Source organism: Notamacropus eugenii, chromosome 3, assembly GCF_028372415.1.
Source record: "Notamacropus eugenii isolate mMacEug1 chromosome 3, mMacEug1.pri_v2, whole genome shotgun sequence".
In the NCBI taxonomy this organism is placed as follows: Eukaryota; Metazoa; Chordata; class Mammalia; order Diprotodontia; family Macropodidae; genus Notamacropus; species Notamacropus eugenii.
Window position 1 is genome coordinate 105,226,804 of NC_092874.1, and position 15,736 is coordinate 105,242,539.

The window sequence follows — 15,736 nt, forward strand, 5'->3', positions numbered from 1 at the left end:
AACCTGGTCCAATGAACAAAGAGCCAAGTCTAGGGACAGTGGTGGTTGATATCCATTCGTATTCCTGAGTCCTTCCTCCTATCTATTCAATCTTTCCGTATGAGTGTGAATGAATTAAGGAAGTAATTGGATCTTAAATTTAGAGCTGGAAAGGGATTTATAGGCCATTGAGTCTAAGCCTTTCATTTTCTATATTAGGCAACTGAGGCCCAGAGAGGTTAAGTGATTTGCATAGGTAGCAAGTAGCATAGGTAGTAAGTATCAGGACTGGAATTTGAATCCAGGTGTCTTTGACTTCAAATCCAGTGCTTATTCTACTATACTACCTACAGAGGGTGAAGTGAATCTGGGAAATATATCTGCATACCACATATAGATATAAATCTATATATACACATATATGTATGTGTGTTTAGCAAGGTGCTATAAGATTAGGGAAGCAAGGAGAGAAAAGGTGAGAATATGTTTGTATACTTTTCTGCATTTGCATTTTATATATTTTGCATTTATTGATATGCATATATATTATTTACCCTGTTAAATTCAGGTACCATGTTGAGGGCAGAGAAATTTTGTTTGTACCCCTAAAACCTGGCAGAATGTCTGACACATAGGCCCTTAAAATAAAGACCTATTGATTGCTGATTGATTTAGGCATAATCTAATACACTAAGAGTATACCCATGATCATAGCTGGGAATATGTCTGTGTAGTTGCACTGTTCCCATGTGCCAGTGTCTGTCATTATCTATATGTCTGTGTTCCTCATTGTTTCATTTTATCAAATGAAATAAAGCACTCAACATGGTATCTGGCATATAGTTGGTGCTTAATAAATGCTTATTCCTTCCTTCTTTGTATGTTTTAATACATCTGTTTCTTCATGTCCTCAGTTCAAGTGGATTCCGTGACTTGCATGCACCTGTCTATTTAATTCATTGTCCTGTCATATTTGAGGATGGTGCCTTTGGCTGCCTTGCCCATAGAAGTGACATCCGGCTAGGGGAGGATACAGATTCTTTCCAGTAAACAATCTGTGACAGGTCTCAACCTCAAGACTGTTGGTTTTGGAAGAGAATAAAGGTATGAGATATCTAGATAAAAAAATTAACCTTGTGTCTTCTTGGCTGGGTAGCCTTGACAGGATAGAGATAGTCACAGTTTTATTAAGAGAAGGATCATTCCCTTAGACTCAAGGGTCCAGGGAAGGAAATGCTGTCAAAGTTTCAATCCTTAATATTCTGCCAACAGCAAAACACAGACAAAGACTCATAAAGAGAAGGTGAGGAAAATTCTCCTCTGAATTTTCCTGTATTTTGTCCCTCTTGTTCTGGTTGTGTGTGAGAGGGATCCTGGGAACCAGTAATGTGAGCAGACTGTCTACTTCATTATTCCTGAAACAAAGGGTTTTGAAAAAGCTGATTTGGTATTTTGTTTGTTTATCTTGTTTGGTGTTTTGGTTCATTAGCACTTACTTAGGTTTATGATTTGAAGAAACAAATGAATTTATGTTTAAATCTGCTGGAATGTAAGCTTTTTAAGGGCAAGGATGGCTCATTTTTTTTTTTTTTGCCATGTATCTCCAGAATCTAGCACACTGCTTGGCCCATAGCAGGTGCTAAATATTGATAAAACCGATTGATTCAAGTCTCTAAATATGTATATATGTGTATATGAAAATATCTACATATATATGCTTGTGTACATATATATGTAGATATAAAAATAAAAAATAAAATTATGACAGGCAGTGTGGTACAATGGACAGAAGACTGACCTTCGAGTCAGATCTGAAGTGGGTTCAAGTTCTTCCTCTGACATTTATTAGGTGGGTGACCATGTCACATAATGTCTCAGTGCCCCTGGTAACTCTCTAAGACTAGTGAGTCAGCTAGGTGGCACAGTGCATGGAATGCTGGACCTGGAGTCAGGAAGACTCATCTGCTTAAATCTGGCCTCAGACACTTATTAACTGTGTGACCTGGTCAAGTCACTTAATTTCTGTCGGTCTCAGTTTCCTCATCTATGAAGTGATAATAAAGGGACCTACCTTCTAGGGTTGTTGTGAGGATAAAATAAGATAATATTTGGAAAGTTACTGATCTGTATTGGTGGAGGGAGTTTCCACCTTGGGAGCTCCCCATCTTAATGAAGTCCTAGGTCTGGACCACATATATAGATATAGATGTTCAGATAGGTAGATCTCTAGAGGCAGGCATGAAAATAACAACCATAATGGTTAGATAGTTCTGATAAACTTCATAAAAAGGCTACAGTAAAGCAAGTATATATTCTGTAATACTGAGACATTATCAATACAGATATTATTACAGTATAGTAAAACAAAAGCATGGTCTATTTGGAGAAAAGATATTTCTTCTGTAGCATTACAAAATAAGTGCTCTCAAACTTATACTTATTCTCTCTCTCTCATTCTCTCTCACTCTCTCATTCTCTCTTTTTCATTCTCTCTCCCTCTTTCTCATTTTCTCTCTCTCTCTCTCTCTCTCATTCCTACATGATTTTGATTTCTTGTACTAGAACTCCAAATGTTGAAAAATTTTCATTTTTGTCATCTGAGAGGTTATGAGCCCTTGATAGGTCAGTATCTATCAAAATACTATTTCTAGGTTTTTATGGAAAAATTTGATATTTAGGAAATTGTGAACCACAGTTCAATCCATGAAAATGGTCTAGCTTGAGTAGAGTTTAGTGGTTGAGTTCTCAAGGATATTTTGATGCCTGTAGGGGAATTTCTCACCTGTATGTACATGAAAAATAGCTAGCTTCTGATATATAATTCTAGCTGCTACGTTATGTTATGCTAGGTATTTGGTATGTACTCAATTTTTATAGGCTGCAGTGATGACTTGCACAGCTTCTATTTGTTTCCTTACATCATCACCCTCAATCAAGTATGGATTCCCCTAAGGATACTCTTTCCATGGCATTTAATCATGAAGCCGCATTTCCAGAAACAAATCCATGTGACTTGGTCATTTGTTCAATATTTATTTGTCAACAGCCATTCACTAAGTTCATGAGGACATCACCACAGAGGAGCTTTTGATTCCACTCTTGATTCTTCTCTTGAATCTTTCCCAATTCAGAAAGCTCTTCTAGATGTGCTAACTTCATTTGTTATATCTAATGGTGTTTACCTGTTGTTAGCCTTTGCTACTGCTTGGAGTAGCAGTATTTCAGTAGCTTATTTCAAAAGTGTGTACAGGTTTTTGACTATAATGCATGCTGAGAATATCTATAAATTCTCTTTCTCCTTTTTGATCAGGAAGAGTTAAATTTTCTATTGCTCCCTTGAGGTTTTTCGTTAAAATTGTGTGGATTTTTGTTAGAATACTTTCCAAGTCTTTTATACTTTGTTGTATACTTCCAAAAGTGTACATGAAGACTGGGATTGCAGAAATATTTGTTGTTTTAAACATGTGTTTTCCATTGAGATTTTGATTTCAGGATAGCAATAAAGTCTCTCTCATAAATTTCTTCGATTGTTTTATATTTAACGAGCCTAGCCTGTGTTAAGAAAAAGATATTTTAAATATTGCCTCCATTTTTTTTTTCTAATTTGAAGTCTGGATTCATGCTTGAAGACTTCAACCTCTGTCTGTGCTTGGCATACATTAAGAATTTTGTATTTCTTGAATTTAAATTATATTTTATATCATTTGAAGAACTTCTGAGATAACAGTTAATTAGCATGATTTAAGTGGAGTCATATTGTTTGATTTCATTTATATATGTCAAGCAATTAAGATATTCTGGTTCAATTCCTTCCTTACTTTGGGAGACATACTTAGTTCTCTTTAAGAGCCTAATCACATATTCAAAACTAAGAAAGACCATGGGGATCAAACTGTCTCTCTAAACATGCCTTGTTTTATATTAATTGTTCTTGATGTCATTGTCAGTAGTATATTTTAAAGAACAGTTTTCAGTATAGACATAAAAAGATTCTCATGATACTTGGGGCTATTATATATGCTTATAATATGTTAACATATGTACATATAATATATATCATAGTATAACAAGTATATCATATATTATTCATTATACCATATTACAATACGGAAAGAGAGAGAAGAGAGAGAGAAAGAAACAGAGAGAGATGGAGGAAGGGAATGAAGGAGAGAACAGAGACAGAGATAAAGGGAAAAGAGAAAGACAGAGAGAGGTGGGAGTGGAGAAGAACTTAAGAAAGCTAATGCGTGCAGAACTAAGTAAAAGGTTTTAGAAATGATCAATAAAGCCACTGTGATGGTTAGTTTGTTCTAGGACAGTTTGTTGAAATGTTACTGATTCAATAATAAATTTCTGTCTGTACCCCTGAGACTTTTTGGCATACCATTTTTACTCCTCAGACACTATTTAAAAAATGTGCATAGAATTTTAAAGTAAAATACTCTGCGAATGCTTTATGTTGAGTATATAAAATCATCATTAGACTATATTTGCAGAGGTCACTGGTGTTTTCATCTTTTGGTATGCGCTATATGTACCTACTGTTTAGAAAGTTGAGATCAGACTTATTTCTGAGGGGAAGGTAGCAAATTGATTTGCTTTTAATTCATATGCTACTGTGAAGCATTTAATTCAATTATTCTAAATCCTATTCTGGTTTCATTGCTTTTCAGTTGTGCAAACAGGTAAAGTTTGATTCACCTCCTTTGACTCGCCTATCCTATCATTCATTATGTGAATGAAGTGTAAGCTTTCTGTCTCTTCTTTGGTCTAACTTGCATTTTCATTGTGCTGGGCTTCAATTGTATAGATGTACAGAAATTTCTTATATCCTTCTTTCCTTATTTCTTTGCTTTGTAAACTTTTATACTAAAGTTTTTTGTAGTGTTTGAAATATTTTGTTCTTCAGACTGCTTTGACTCCTTAGATTTTAGCCTTTTAACTTTTGCTTTTAATTACTAATTAAGGGAATCTAGGACTTCTTATATACTTTTATTTTCTGGATTATGCTAAAAGTTTCTTTTTTATCTGTTTCTGATTGAGTGATGTCATTCATATTTTCTACCACATATACCACCCAGATATTAATGTAGTCTTATGGAATCTTTCCACAATCTTAAATAGGGCTCCTAAGTCACTTCTGCTTGGATGGTATTTGATGCCTATCCCTAGGAGTAATCCTTTCATGGGTCCTTCTGTAATACCTTCTGCCATATATCCTATTATGTTCATAATATAGGTATTAGTTGTTTTGAATATATATTTTCTAACAAGCTTTTGATTTCAGGTTGGCAATATAGCTTTTTAAAATATTCGTTCAGGGAGTAGAAAGATGCACATACACATAGCTCCGAACCCACAGCCCATAGAACATCTGTAAAAAAAGAACTCCCGGCGAATTCTGGAGCAGCAGAGGCCACAGAATGGTGGAGCGGAGGAGATTTCTGTTCCAGAGAGCCTGCAAACATCTCACAAAAGGTCCATTGCTCTGCAGACCCGGAGTCGAGCCCAGCCCAGCCCTGCCTCGGCCAGTGGCGCCGAGAGGAGTGGATCCGAGCAGGCTTCGGGGATGGAATCTCCAGCCGCGCGGGTCCCTCCACCCACAGGTGACGGGGGTTGGTGAGAGGGTCTTTTTGGAGGGTCGAGAGGGGAGTGGGGTGCCCCCATAACTCAGGCCCCCTCAGGAGGCAACAGCGGAGGGGGGAGCAGACCAGGGCTCCCCAAGCAGGCAGGAGCCCAGATCCATTCTTGAAGGTCTCTTCATAAACCCCCTGAGGGAACTGAGCCTGTGAGGCAGCCCTGCCCCAACCTGAGCACCTGGACTTAATCTCACACTGACTAGCAGCCCTGCCCCCACCCAAAGCCCTGAGGCTGGGGAGCAGCATTTGAATCTCAGACCCCAAGCACTGGCTGGGAAGATCAGGAGGTGAGGTGGGTGTGGAGAGAATATTCAGAAGTCAAGTCACTGGCTGGGAAAATGCCCAGAAAAGGGAAAAGAAATAAGACTATAGAAGGTTACTTTCTTGGTGAACAGGCATTTCCTCCCTTCCTTTCTTATGAGGAAGAACAATGCTTACCATCAGGGAAAGACACAGAAGTCAAGGCTTCTGTATCCCAGCCCACTCAATGGGCTCAGGCCATGGAAGAGCTCAAAAAGGATTTTGAAAATCAAGTTAGAAAGGTGGAGGAAAAGCTGGGAAGAGAAATGAGAGACATGCAGTCAAAGCATGAACAGCAGGTCAGCACCCTGCTAAAGGAGACCCAAAAAAATGCTGAAGAAAATAACACCCTGAAAAATAGGCTAACTCAATTGGCAAAAGAGGTTCAAAAAGCCAATGAGGAGAAGAATGCTTTCAAAAGCAGAATTAGCCAAATGGAAAAGGAGGTTCAAAAGCTCACTGAAGAAAATAGTTCTTTCAAAATTAGAATGGAACAGATGGAGGCTAATGACTTTATAAGAAACCAAGAAATCACAAAACAAAACCAAAAGAATGAAAAAATGGAAGATAATGTGAAATATCTCATTGGAAAAACAACTGACCTGGAAAATAGATCCAGGAGAGACAATTTAAAAATTATGGGACTTCCTGAAAGCCTTGATCAAAAAAAGAGCTTAGACATCATCTTTCATGAAATTATCAAGGAAAACTGCCCTGAGATTCTAGAACCAGGGGGCAAAATAAATATTGAAAGAATCCACTGATCATCTCCTGAAAGGGATCCAAAAAGAGACACTCCTAGGAACATTGTGGCCAAATTCCAGAGCTCCCTGGTCAAGGAGAAAATATTTCAAGCAGCTAGAAAGAAACAATTCAAGTATTGTGGAAATACAATCAGGATAACACAAGATCTAACAGCTTCTACATTAAGGAATTGAAGGGCGTGGAATAGGATATTCCAGAAGTCAAAGGAAGTAGGACTAAAACCAAGAATCACCTACCCAGCAAAACTGAGTATAATACTTCAGGGGAAAAATTGGTCTTTCAATGAAATAGAGAACTTTCAAGCATTCTTGATGAAAAGACCAGAGCTGAAAAGAAAATTTGACTTTCAAACACAAGAATGAAGAGAAGCAGGAAAAGGTAAACAGCAAAGAGAAGTCATAAGGGACTTACTAAAGTTGAACTGTTTACATTCCTACATGGAAAGACAATATTTGTAACTCTTGAAACTTTTCAGTATCTGGGTAGTGGGTGGGATTACACACACACACATGCACACGCACACACACATAGAGACAGAGTGCACAGAGTAAATTGAAGAGGGTGGGATCATATCTTAAAAAAATGAAATCAAGCAGTGAGAGAGAAATATATTGGGAGGAGAAAGGGAGAAATGGAATGGGGCAAATTATCTCTCATAAAAGAGGCAAGCAAAAGACTTATTAGTGGAGGGAAAAAGAGGGGAGGTGAGAGAAAAACATGAAGTTTACTCTCATCACATTCCACTAAAGGAAGGAATAAAATGCACACTCATTTTGGTATGAAAACCTATCTTACAATACAGGAAAGTGGGGGATAAGGGGATAAGCAGGGTGGGGGGGATGATGGAAGGGAGGGCATGGGGAGGACAGAGCAATTTGAGGTCGACACTCAAGGGGAGGGACAGGATCAAAAGAGAGAATAGAAGTAATGGGGGACAGGATAGGATGGAGGGAAATATAGTTAGTCTTATACAACACTACTATTATGGAAGTCATTTGCAAAACTACACAGATTTGGCCTATATTGAATTGCCTGCCTTCCAAAGGGAGGCGGTGGGGAGGGAGGGAGGTAAAGATGTTGGAACTCAAAGTGTTAGGAACAACTGTCGAGTAATGTTCTTGCTACTAGGAAATAAGAAATACAGGTAAAGGGATATAGAAAGTTATCTGGCCCTACAGGACAAAAGAGAAGATGGAGACAAGGGCAGAGAGGGATGATAGAAGAGAGAGCAGATTGGTGATAGGGGCAATCAGAATGCTCAATGTTTTGGGGGGGGAGGGGACAAAAGGGGAGAAAATTTGGAACCCAAAATTTTGTTAAAATGAATGTTAAAAGTTAAATAAAAAAAATAAAATAAAATATTCATTTATAGCTTTCTTCTTGACAGTTTCATGCTCAATCTGTCTAGCCTATATAAGAAAAAGGTATTTTAGTCTCCATTTTTTTCAATTTGAGCTCTATATTTAAGCTTGAAGCCTTCAAACTTCTGTTCAGCTCCTGAAATGCTTTTTATACTTTCTGTCAAATATTGTGGCAAGATGAAGTTGTTTATGATTGTTATTGAAAAATCAGCTTAAAAAATTACTCTGTTTTGGTATAGTTGGTCTGCTAGTCAAATTTATGCCACAAAACTAAAAAAGTACTTTTCAAAATTCTTATCCAAGTACGTCTCCCTTTTTTTGAAAATAATCTGAGATACTCGCATTGTTTTTGCCATTTATTTATTTCTATAAAGATTAGGGGTTGCGGTGGAGGAGAAATTAATGCACTTCAGTTTCTGATGCCAATTATCATTTGACTAATAGTCTTTTTTAAACTTTAGGTAGAAAGACTGCCACACCGTGTGCTTGACCCTTTAAAGTACCAGTCCAGCACAAAACACTGGAGTTGTTGCCCAGCATGCAACACACTTAGAGGTTTCTCCAAGGAGAAGGGAGAAAGGACAGTAGAAAGGAAGAAAGAATTGAAATGGAAATGGAGGAGGGAGAGGCTTCACTTTGGAGGGCAGAAGCTTCTGCAGCATGGACTCCAGCAGGACCACTGCAAGAAAAGCAAGTAAATACAATGACAGTGGTGCAAGGCAAATGCTGTTCCCAACATGACTGTTTTTCTTTCATTTCTCAGAAGCATTCGGCAGATAAGGCGACTCTGTCTAGTACTAGAGGTCTAAGCTCCAAGTCCAGAGAAGGATACACAGTTCCCACATGGAGATGAAATAGAGTAGGGTCCATTAGTGCAACTGTAATGGAAAGTAATCTATTTTTTTTTTCAGTTTACTTGCAGCACTTTTATTTTTCCTTACACAATGACGTGTTGGGCATTACAATTCTCAGCTCTTAGGATGTCTTACAAATTTGGTATTCTACTGCAATGTGAGAACATTAGGGCAACGTACAAAAATCTTACATAAATTAACTAGATGCACAAATTTACAGGTTGTAAATGCAAACGTTTTTGCAACTCAAGGTTGAGTAACTTAGCCCCATGACATTGGGGGAAAGCAGTGGGTTAAGAAAAAAAAACTGGTTCCTAAGCCTTGGATTCAATATGTATTCCTGCTAGAATGGTGGCAAGATGCAACACACATTTAATAAACTCTTGTCAGCCTTAGGAGAGAAATTCTGCAAATCAACTGTTTTAGATGCTGGAAATCTGACCTTTAGATACCATGTACAGATCTGATGCTTTATAAAACTGAACTGTACAGCTGACAAGTGTCAACCAGCCAGCTACTATATTGCCATATTATCAGGTCAATTCTCTATTGAACTTAACTCTTAGACTTACCTGTCAAAATGAAGTGACCTGTATTAGGGTTTAGATCAAAGATATGTACAAGGTATGCTAAAATGTATACCAATGGAACAACTTAACTTGAATACGAGGTCAAATCAGTAACAGTTCAACAATCTAAAAAGTGCTGATATTTTTCTAATATCAGATGCAAACTTCCCCAAGGACAAGTTTCTTTTCAAAGAAGGCTCATTCCAGTTTCATGAGGCTAACATGAGGTGTATTTTTACTTAGTATTCACAAAGTAAAAATGCATCTGCTAGCAGGCCATTTAGAAGCATTTGTGATGGACAATGGATGGGCCAGATTCATCATATTCCTGCTTGCTGATCCACATCTGCTGGAAGGTGGACAGAGATGCCAGAATAGAATCAAGGGGAGCAATGATCTTAATTTTCATTGTGCTAGGTGCCAGGGCTGTGATTTCTTTCTGTATTCTGTCATCAGTACCAGGGTACATGGTAGTACCACCAGACAATACTGTGTTAGCATATAGATCCTTTTGGTTATCAACATCACACTTCATGATAGAATTGAAAGTGGTCTCATGAATGCCACAGGACTGCATACCCAGGAAAGATGGCTGAAAGAGGGCCTCTGGACACCTGAACCTCTCATTGCCAATGGTGATCACCTGGCCATCAGGAAGCTCATAGCTCTTCTTCATTGAAGAGGAGGAAGCAGCAGTGGCCATCTCCTGCTCAAAATCCAGGGCAACGTAGTACAGCTTCTCTTTGATGTCATGAACAATTTCCCTTTCAGCTGTGGTAGTGAAGCTGTATCCTCTTTCTGTCAGTATCTTCATGAGGTAGTCTGGCAGGTCATGGCCAGTCAAATCCAGATGAAGGATGGCATGGGGAAGGGCATAACCCTCGTAGATGGGCACAGTGTGGATGACACCATCACCAGAGTCCATAACAATACCAGTGGTATGACCAGAGGCATACAGAGACAACACAGCCTGAACAGCAACATACATGACTAGGGTGTTGAAGGTCTCAAATATGATCTGTGTTATCTTCTCTCTCTTGGCCTTAGGGTTTAAGGGAGTTTCTATAAGAAGAACAGGGTATTCCTCAGGAGCTACATGAAGCTCACTCCATATCATCCCAGTTGATAACAATGCCATGTTCAATGGAGTATTTCAGAGTCAGGATACCTCTCTTGCTCTCAGCCTCATTACCAACATAACTGTCCTTCTGCCCCATTACCACCATGACACCCTGGTGTCTTGGGTGTCCAACAATGGAGCAGAATACAGCCCGAGGAGCATCACCCCCAGCAAAGCCAGCTTTGCTTATGCCAGAGTCATTGTCAATGACAAGAGCAGCAATTTCTTCTATTTTTGTTTAATCTGAGGCTGTACAGCATCCCAGTCTGAGAATTTAGAGCCTGGGGAAGGATCGGGGCAAATCCAGGGGTATGTCCAAAGCAGCCTACAAGTGCTGCTGGCTACCACTGAGTGAATGGGAAGTAATCTAGTAAAGGAGTGGGGAGAGACAGGGTCATTATAACAAAAGCAAAATATATTAGGAGATCTTCTTACTGAAATTTTATTGATTGGCTCAGTGAGAGGGTTATATTTGAATAGCACATGTGATCCGCCACAACAGCAGACCAGAGATGATTCCAGTGGCCCACTGGAACTCACTTGAGGGGTCCTTCCAAATAGTTTAAAAATGTCTTATTGGTGGATCTTGTTTTTACAACAGAATTATTTTCCAACAAATTTCTATAGTTTTTGTTAAGTAAAGATTTTTCAATGACTTCAGGCTTTTCACTTTTCCCTCTTTTTATTTTGCTAACTCCTTGGTTTTCTTTGCTTAATTTTATCTAATCTGGGCTTAGGAGCAATTTTTATTCCTATATTGAGTAAAGGACCAGAGAAGCATATAGTTAAACAAAAGGAATAAAGGAACATGTATTTATTAAGCACCTGCTATATGGCAGGTGCTATGCTAAGTGCTTTATAATTATTATCTCATTTGATTTTCACAACAGCCCTAAGAGGTAGGTGCTGTTATCATCCCCATTTTATGACTGAAGGCAGACAAAGGTTAAATAAATTGCCCAGAGTCACACAAGAAGTTATCCCTTCCACATCACAGTGTTAAGGTATGGTGCCCCACAATCTGGAAAATCCGTGTAAAATTTTTTGGCCCTCCCTTCATGCCAGAGAAGAAGTCTGAATTTTTCTTTTTCTTTTATGAGGTGTTTATAGTACCTTATTGTAAAATTTAGGTTGAGTATTTGGTCATAGGTTATATGTAGGTCAATGTTAAGGAAAAATACCAAATGAAAAAGAAATTTAAAAGCATGAAATAAATTTGAAAATTAAAAGTGCCCTGGAGGAGGAGGTGAATGTGCAGAGCCACACTCCTTGTGATAGGAGACAGGTTGAAACTTCATTGGAGAAAGTCACCATGTGGAAGGGATAATTGTAGTAAGCGTCTGAGGCCGTATTTGAACTCAGGTCTTCTAACTCTAGACTCAGAACTCTATTCACCTTGTCCCCTAGCTTCCTCAAAAAGCATCTGATAATATGTTTACAACTGACAAAAGCATGCACCATCCTGTTACCATAGTCTACCACCTCCCTACCAAGAAGAAAATCCATTCCAATATGAATCTTCTGAAATCAATATTGGTCATTGAAGTTAACTGAATTATGTTATCTGAGTATTCTTTGCAAGGATGTTTTTGTAGTCATTGCAAGTATCATTCTCCCTTCTTCACTCTGCATAAGTTCCCATGCCATCTCATTTGCTCTGAATTCTCCAAGTTGTCATTTCCTATAGTGAAATATTCCATCATATTCATGTAGTACAGATTGTTTAGCCATTCCTTAACTGATGAATATCTACTTTATTTCTACTTTTTTTTGCTATTACAAAAATACTGTTCTGAAAATTTTGGTAAATATGGAATCTCTCTATTATTGACTTCTTTGGTGTATATGCCAAATAGTGAGATCATTGAATCAAAAGGAATGAAAAGTTGACTTCAAATAATTATCAAGTATTAAAAATTGTTTTACACAATGGTTAAGTCAGTATGCAAATCTGCCTACAACTCTTTTTGCATTGACGATTCTCATCCTTTTAAAAACTCATGTTTGCTAATTTAAAGCTGAAATATCTCATAGTTGTTTGAATATTCATTTCTCTTATTTTTAGTGATTTGGAATATTCTTTCATGAGCACATGGATAGTTGACATTTTTTCTTTAGAAAACCATTTATATGCTTTGATCTATATGCTGGTATTTAGGTTGCAAAACAGAGACATTGCTAAAGGTTCCAAGCTAATCTGTTCTTGAATGTTAAATATGTGTGTATACTTGGAGTTATATAGCTCCCCTATAGCAATACTATAAAGCTGCTTACTAATAGTGATGATGTTTGTTTAAACCCTTTAGAAGTTAGTGCTAAGTGATACTTTAGCTAAGTTGATAAGGAAGCTGTGATAGTTTTCCTCTTCTTCTCTTGTTTCCTGAAATAAAAAGAGTCTATAATGGTGATTTTATACAATAATCAAAATAAGATTTTAAAATCACTATTATTAAGGAATTAAAAACCCTAACTAATGTTTTTCCTACAATTGATTTTCCTATAATTGATGTTTTCCCGGGGGGTTTTTTTGCAATATTTTCCCACAGTTCCTGTAAAAGAGATCAACTGTTGTGTAAATTGAGTCTGTAGGCAATGAGGGGATGATCACAAACACAATGTTAGAAAGTAAGTTTTGGGGCAGATTTTGAAGATGAGGGATAGGATAGGCAATGGAGAGCTAAAGCTTTGGGAGGAATGTCATGAGCAAATGCATGGAGGCAGACTGAATGTCATTCTGGGGTTCATAATATATGTAATCCTCCTTGAGGGTAGGGGCTGTCTTTGACCTATTTTTGTATCCTCAGAACTTAGCATAGTGTCTGACATATGGTGGGTGCTTAATAAATGTTTATTGATTTATATTAGCATGACATGCATTTAGAATAGTGCCTGGCTACAGTAAGTGCTTAATAAATGGCTGAAGAGAAACATGGTGGAAAATATGAAATGAGGTTAGAGTATCAAGGGAATGGCAAGTAGAAAGGGAGGTAGGGATCATTGCTGTAGGTTCTTCAATGTAAAAATTTACACTTCATGTGAGTTAACAAAGTTCTAAGTTTGTTGTTGTTTTATAATGGATGGTATATTAGGGGTGAGAGATGGAACCCTATTCTAAGGTACCAGTGTTGGTCTATGACCAATCTATGAAGCAAAGATCCTGGTACCCAGGGATAGAGGTGAGGGATAAGTAGGTAAGAATACGTGAGGGGAATAAAGAATGTTTATTTTAGGAGGAAGAGCTAAGTAAAGTTGTATTTACTATCTTATTTCTATTTCAGAAGGATTACGAAGAATAATTAAGCCCACAGAGGTCAGGAGAAAAACTATGCATAGTCTAAGGAAACTGTGGAGTCTGTCTCTTGTACTTCCATGATCACTAGCATCCTTGATCTCTCATGGGTCAGAATTATTCTACTCCCCAGTTGTGTGGCTCTTAGCAGGATATCCTGACCCAGCACAACTCCTAATGCTTAAATTCCTTGGACTCCTTACTTTGGGCATCTTCCTGTTGCTGTTGCTTAGTGGAATATAAAATGATGTGTTTTTAATTCCAAAGATTGTTCCCCCAAGTTCATGGCTTTCCTTTCATTAAAAAAGATATCTGGTGAGTTCCTTATGTCAATATGCCCACAGTTTTATAACATTCTCAAAATATGTCCACATATAAACAAAACAAACCAATAAAAAGCTAATTTGTTCTATAGAGTAAAGGAATGTAATTTGCTGAGTGCAAGTTACTTAACTTCTGTGTCTCAGTTTCTTCATCTGTAAAATGGAGATGATAATAACACCTTCCTCCCAGAGCTGTAGTGAGGATCAAGTCAAATCATATTGGTAAAACACTTTGTAAACTTTAAAGCATTATTTAAATGCTATCCAATACACAGTCACAAGTATAGAGTTTGAATAAACGTTAGGGGCTTAAACAGTCTTTTTCAAGTCTTCCTTCTTGTCACTCTCTTTCAAACAACAGGTCCCTCCTCTTGCTCTAACACTGGAGCGTTTTTCTCCCTAGTTTACAGTACTCTTGGTTGTTGTTGTCCAGTCATTTCAGTCATGTTCAACTCTTTGAAACCCCATTTGGGTTTTTTTTTGGCAAAGATACTGGAGTGGTTGCCATTTCCTTGTCCAGCTTGGTAGAGTGGTGGATAAAGCCCTAGACCTAGAATCAGGAAGACTCACCTTTGTGGGTTTAAATTTGGCCTCAGACACTTACTAGCTGTGTGATCCTGGGTAAGGCGCTTAACACTGTTTGCCTCAGTTTTCTTACCTGTAAAATGAGTTGGAAAACGAAATAGTAAACCACTCCAGTATGTTTGTCAAGAAAACCCCAACTGGAGTCACGAGGAGTCAGACATGACCGAAAAACAGCTAAACAACTTTGTTTCTATCCGTGTCCAATCTGGACAGTTTTGCTCTCAACTTCCTCAATTTTTGGAGACCATGAGTCTTTTTTCATTCAGGACCCAAGCATATCCCCTTAAACTTTTGTCTGGAAACTGCAGTAGAGTGAAAAGAACATTTGATTTGGAGTCCAAAGACCTGGGTTCAAATTCTTGCTGTTTCTTATTACTTGCACAACTTTGAGAAAGTTATGACCTCTCCACCACGCTATGTCACATGATATGATATCATAACTATGATAATAGTAATCTCCTCAGAGCCACATCATCTGCCATGTCAGCAGCTGTCCCTTAGGAAAGGGGAGAAGGGAACACTCATTTATTCAACACTTCCAATATGCCAAGCACTGGGCTTAGTACTTTATAAACATTATTTCATTTGATCTCAGAGGAATCTTTTGACTTACTTTGTTTGGTTGTAGGCATTCAGTCTTCTTAATTTTTTTATTTTAATAATTCATATTTTTAAATTATCAAACCTTCATTTTCTCTTTCTTTCTTTCTCCCCACTATGAAAAACAAAATAAAACAAAACAAAATCCTTGTGACAAATAATCATAGTCAAACAATACAAATTCCTGTATTGGCCGCATCAAGCAATGTGCATGTGTGTCATCCTGTGTATTGGTTGGGCAGCTTGCTGTAAAGTTCTGATATTCTCCAGCTCAGCTCCCCACCTGTCATTCTTCTTCACCTGCCCTCTAATATTTTTCCAAAAGACTGATGACTATATGCCTTTTACTCTT

The 15,736-nt window shown here is 37.8% G+C and overlaps 1 long non-coding RNA gene and 1 pseudogene across 1 annotated transcript in view; one reads left to right on the top strand and one right to left on the bottom strand.

Annotated features, from left to right (window-relative positions):
• LOC140533127 (uncharacterized) overlaps positions 1-1,077 on the top strand; it is a 62,783-nt gene extending 61,706 nt beyond the window's left edge. The window contains exon 3 of the long non-coding RNA XR_011976808.1: positions 894-1,077. This is a non-coding gene — a long non-coding RNA (uncharacterized lncRNA). The remainder of the gene's footprint in view (positions 1-893) is intronic.
• Positions 1,078-9,558: 8,481 nt separating this feature from the next.
• On the bottom strand, positions 9,559-15,416 carry LOC140531862 (actin, cytoplasmic 2-like; annotated as a pseudogene).
• Between the last annotated feature and the right edge of the window lie 320 nt (positions 15,417-15,736).